Source organism: Haliotis cracherodii, unplaced genomic scaffold (assembly GCF_022045235.1).
Source record: "Haliotis cracherodii isolate W230 unplaced genomic scaffold, xgHalCrac1.p SCAF_10, whole genome shotgun sequence".
NCBI classification, from domain to species: domain Eukaryota; kingdom Metazoa; phylum Mollusca; class Gastropoda; order Lepetellida; family Haliotidae; genus Haliotis; species Haliotis cracherodii.
Window position 1 is genome coordinate 54,214,215 of NW_027266265.1, and position 6,132 is coordinate 54,220,346.

Genomic DNA, 6,132 nt, shown 5'->3' on the forward strand with positions numbered 1-6,132 from the left:
TTGGACATGAGGACATGACCTGATCTGCTGTCAACTCTCTGGACCAAGGCCAAGATGTAACCATGGTAACATTTAAGCCAAAGGCAAATGACATGCAAAACATCATCACTAATCCCCCTAACAATAAAGAATGAGTGAGTGAGTGAGTTGGGTTTAACGCCGCTTTTAACAGTATTCCAGTTATATCGCGGCGTGTCAGCTTAATGTGGGAGGAAAGCCCGAAATGATGCAGGTCTCAGACGTTTACCACTTCGGTGAAACCCACGAGCACTGGTATGGTGCTGACAAACCTAGAAACATAATTTGGGCAAATTGGGATTCGAACCCACAATCATAGGTTTCTGGCATGCCCAAGGGACGCAACTCTGCACAGCGAATCGTGGCGCCTAAGACGACTGGGCCACCTGTGCCCCCCAATAAAGAATGACTTTGATGGTAATCTTGATAGTAAATATATTGCTAACAAACAGTAAATGAAAATAGTCAATAAGATACAGATATGAATGAACTACGTCTTAAAGTATACAAGATGTATGAGCATGGCTACAAGGTAAGATAATCTGTTGACATCCATGTTTCATGGGACAGTGGTTGCTATGACTGGGTTAATGGGACACTTTTCCAATAAGTACACTGGCAAATAGTTCATACAATATTTATGATTATGATGAATCAAGATCAACTGGATTCATAGCTCATGGTTTTATGACACACAAACGTCTATTCTCATGTAGACTCATGGCTTGTTTGTAGCTGGTGATGCCATTGGCCTGACCTTCGTATTGGAATTTATTGCAATAATGACTCATGTACTGCAATACATATCCCAATATTTTGCATGCCTGTTTCATCTGTATTTTGAATTTCTGATCAAGATCTTGAAACAAAAGTTAACAAATTCAAAATGTGAATCTAAATGACAACTTGGCCACCTGTGTCCCGACTTGTATATACTTGGGTTCCATGTGATGCACAAATGTAGAGAATCGAAGCAGAAAAAAAGTACTGTGTCCCAAGGGACACACAATTATATTCATTGTACCTACGGGCATCAAGAGCATTTATGGGTGACTGTTATTTCATCCATCAATCATGACCACTGTCGACATGATCATTGATTCATTCCAGGATCTAAAGTAATTAGAGCATGTAGCATATCTTAATGAGCATATGGCATATTCTAATGAGCATACAGTATATCTTAATGAGCATATAGTATATCTTAAGGTGCATATAGTATATCTTAATGAGCAGATATCATATCTTAATGAGCATATAGTATATCTTGATGAGCATATAGTATGTCTTAATAAGCATATTGCATATTTGAATGAGCATATAGTATATCTTAATGAACACATATCATATCTTAATGAGCATATAGTATATCTTGATGAGCATATAGTATATCTTAATGACCAGAGCGTCACCCTTGCTCCCTGCTTACAGGAGTGCAAAGTCTACTACTACAAGTAACAGTCAAACATATTTTGCAGCACCTATATGCTTTCGATCTGTTTGAAAAGGCTTTATTCCCTATGGCCAAATCTGCCTCACATGAACCTGCTAAACATCCTGTGACTTTGCAACATGACAACCATGGCAGCTCCTAAATCAAACAACCCTAAGCATGTTAAGAAAACATTAACATCATATTTTTCTCTGTTACTATGGTTACAGTACTTTACATATTTAGGTTAACCCAACTGTTACCAAACAGCTGATTTAGACAATCATGTGGGATAGCTACATAAGGTATACATACCACAATACATTAAGCTTCAAGTTCAGCATGCACATAAAGAAACAGAATGCCTATAGACATTGTTTACATTTACATTTCATAATATTAGACCAGACTAAAAAATATTTCTGTGCCGGTATGAAGGAGGAACAATGAGATGAATTTTGAGTGTGTGAAGTCCTATGCCAATATTAGCAGCATTCCAGCAATAGTAACATGGGAGATGCCACTGCTGAAATTAATTCATACACTGCTCTAGTGGGAGTATTGCTTTATGCCACTCTTAGCAACATTCCCACAATATCAAGGTGTGGGGGGAGGGACACCATAAATGGGCTTCACATATTGTACCCATGTGGGGAATCGAACCCGGGTCTTCGGCATGACGAGGGAACACTTAAAGCACAAGGCTACCCTACTGCCCCTTCATGTGAGTGAGTGAGTGTGATTTTACACTGCTTTAAGCAATAGTCCAGCAATATCCTGACCCGGGGACACAAAAAATGGACTTCATGTGTACCCATATATAGTCTGGAAGGTAATTTAAGGTACCGACATTTACTATAATATCTGAAAAACTATCGGACCTTCTCAAGTCAAAGTTGTTATGAGATTATTAAACAGTCATACATAACTGGATATTACATTTAAAGACAATCGGTGCATGAATAAAAAATCTGTCTATTTAGCTATCACTATATTTCATCAAAAACCAGACCTGTTCGTCACAGGTAAACGTCGGTACCTTAAATTACCTTCCAGACTATAGTACGGTGCAGGGAATCAAACCTGTGACTTCGCCATGAAGAGCGAACGCTTTCACCACTATGCTACCCCACCACCCCTTGTTTTGATTTGAGCGATGAACCTAGCTCTTTGTATGACGAGCAAACACTCAAGCCTCCTACTACTCACACTTCCTAATGGTAGTCCAGTGAGACAAAAAGTTCAGGATATTATTTTCAAAATGTCAAATATTAACCCATATAATCTGTGGATGGTGGGGTAGTCTTGCGTAGTACAACTAACCAATCACACTCACTCAACAATTTTATTTTCGTAGAAAAATGAAGGCATGTTATGATGATCCATAGATCCATTAATAGAACCACATTTCCCTTCCAACATACCCTAATTCATTATCCATTACAAAGTAAATACTGTCTTGCTTGATAAACACATGGCAAGTTCAAGGTCACCAGTGGCATACATAAGACTCCTCCTTGTGTAGAAGATGGATGGCACTGTCACATGAGGCTGGCTGACCCCGGTAGCTTCAGCTTATCCTGGATATGTCAGCATCCCCTGATGATCTGTCACACTGTGACACATCACCTCATGATATACCTGTTGACCAGGTATGTCCACGGTCAGACACAATCATCCCTCCTCTGTCCACTACTGGTCATTATTCATGGTACCACAAGGTCATTGCTAATGGGCCGGGGTATAAATGTCATAACTCACCGGGTCACGTTATGTATCAATGAGTGTGATGTGTGGCTTCCTACATCTAATAACACAGATGAAGTTGGCAGCCTGTACACTCAGCTGACTCAACCTCTTTGAGAATAACAAGGACATTTCCATTATATCTCTATGGTGTAATGTCAGACAATTACACATCTCCTGCCTGGATGTTAATTATAGCTAAACTTTGGAATGTGAGGGGATTTAGATGATGTATATATATTACAGTCAATGAGTAACATTAGGCAATGTGAAAATGTGACTGACTTAAGCAATTTACAAATATGTCCATATACTTGACAGACTGACTGTGCATTATTAAGACATATGAAAGGGCTTCAATCATCACAATAAACTTATTAGGCTAGGATTTGAAACCAAAACAGAGCTACAGATAAGCAGTGTATTTGCGTAAAAAAAACCCCCAAAATATTCAAAACCCAATTACTTTCAATTAACTTGTGTACAGAAACGCATGCATTAAATGAAAAACTCAAATGTGTAAAAACAGCACACGTAAATACCCAATGAAGCTTTTTCAACATGCGTACAAAGGAGCTAATTTTTGAAACACAATTACGAGCTAATTTACTTTCTGAGTCAAGCCTATACATTTAGAATAGTTATATACATTTAAAACATTATTTCATTTTTTTTAAATCTTAAAATGTTCACTAATTTTGGGAAAAACCCAACAGTATGATGAATAGATGGGTGAAAATATATTAGTTACCAAATGAATGAATGAATATGGTTTTACGCTGCTTTTAGCAATATTCCAGCAATATCACGGCGGGGGGACACCAGAAATGGGCTTCACACATTGAAACAATGTCGGGAATCGAACCCGGGTCTTCGGCGTGAAGAGGGAACTTTAACTACTAGGCTACCCGACCGCCCTTGACATGGTACTAATGTATGTGTTGAATTGCTCGAAACAAGTTTTATATGGAGAAGAAATATGAATAAGCAAGTAATGACAGTGGCCTGAGGCAACCTGCCCGGGAGTAGTCCTTGCTTGAGTAACGCTGTCATCTGTCACGGGACCACTAATGTTACCCCCAGGAATGGGTACATGTGTACTTTGTGCAACTTGTCAAAATACTGGGATTTATCTAAACATGAAGAAGGGCTCCGACTTGTCACAAATGCATCTGTGCAAATGTTCAACACTTCTGTGTCTATTAGCATCACCAAAACACTGCCTTGTTTATTTATATTTGTTGTTTAACGCCACACTCAACAATATTCCAGCCATATGATGGCTGCTTGTAAATAAAGCAATCTGGACCAGTCCATTGACTGATATTATGTGTAATAATCCACGGCCTCGGGTACGCGATGACAAGAATATAGTTATGAAAAACACACTTTACCTATATCTATCACATCAGCAACATAACAGCGTGATTCATATCACATTGCACTGAGTCAGAAGACAATAACCCGTGGAGATCTGGGTTCGAATTAGTCCCAGCAACATACGCGGGCCTCAACAGGTGCGATAATGGACCGGGTGGTCAGCCTTGGTTAAGTGCATGTTTCTATATTGAGATGAGCAGGATTTGATTCTGGTGTGTTTTTATGAAAATATGGCCCAATATCACATAACATATATAATACATTTTTGTTGTTAATAAAATGTCTATTTTTAATAAATCTTACGTTAATTCAAACGTCTGGAATATGCATGTTTTCGATATTTGCCATGAATATTTATGTTCATACACTGATATAGTGTGACAGTAATTAACCCTATGGACCATGATGCATAATTAGGCTATATAATCACCTGTCAATTAGCTGAAATATTGCTGAGTGACATAGCTGTTAATACCAGCAACAAGCAAATTTACCTGACATATAAGGTCCTACATTATTTTCTAATTTATAGCACCAGGTGTATGGACCTGGACAAGTGTCATATTAACATGCTGCAGAGAGGGGATGCTTCAGGGTATTGTGGCCATGTGTGGTATGGGCTCCTCCGTTGTCAGTGCAAGTGAGAACCACACACACACAGAGATAACGAGTAATATAAGATGAACATACTCACAGTGATTAAAATAATTACGACACCCGAGACAAATAACTCAAGATACTATTTCACTTATTTATCTTTTTTTTTCTGTAAACAGCGTAGTTCTTATGATAGGAAATTAACGACATTCGTCGTTTCGTGATTTATTGACAGGAATGTAGCATTAACTATATGAATCCGGCACGAATAATTAACCATTTACCATATTGACAGTAAGCTATAACGGAAGCAGGTGATTCGGCGACAGTTTAAAGACATCAAAGCCCCCCAACACAATGACAAGGCTTGTCCAAACAGTCAAAGCAAACCTTTGTACCTTCACCCCAACAATGACAACATTCAGATAGTTTGAAGCCGGTATGCTTCCTAGACGAATATTTCCCCTGCTTCCGATACCAGTAATAATACTACGCGATGTCCTCTGCCTGTGGACTTATTCTGATGAAAGTGTTCATAGTACATGCTGGAAAATATAACGTTATAACGACCTGCATATCGATACATGACAGTAAAACAGTGTTGCAGAAAAACATGACATAGTTAAACGTAATTTACTTACGGTGTGTTGTAAAGATCGTTCCCCGTTTCTGGTCCACGCAGTAACTGTCCGATGCTGTTTTCTTTTCGTGAAGCTCAAGATCTAAATATAGAACGTTTCAGCGATTGGCTAGAAAGATCTAAGGTTATCTGTACGGGTCATAATTCTCATTTACAACGCAAATTGATTTTGGGATAAAATGATTCTGTAATGTGTCACGGTGAAGGAACAACAATGGTCCGAATTGCCATACTTACATAAATGTGGTGTTAGATTTAAAATGTGACATTGATGTTGGTGTTTCACTGGACTAATTTGAGTTCAAACAACGACTCATGG

The 6,132-nt window shown here is 38.5% G+C and overlaps 1 protein-coding gene across 1 annotated transcript in view; it reads right to left on the minus strand.

Annotated features, from left to right (window-relative positions):
* The window catches only part of LOC139454533 (CD109 antigen-like), a 96,598-nt gene extending 90,703 nt beyond the window's left edge, over nucleotides 1-5,895 (minus strand). The window contains exon 1 of the mRNA XM_071236305.1: nucleotides 5,815-5,895. The gene's annotated coding sequence lies outside the window, so the exon portion shown is untranslated. The remainder of the gene's footprint in view (nucleotides 1-5,814) is intronic.
* Between the last annotated feature and the right edge of the window lie 237 nt (nucleotides 5,896-6,132).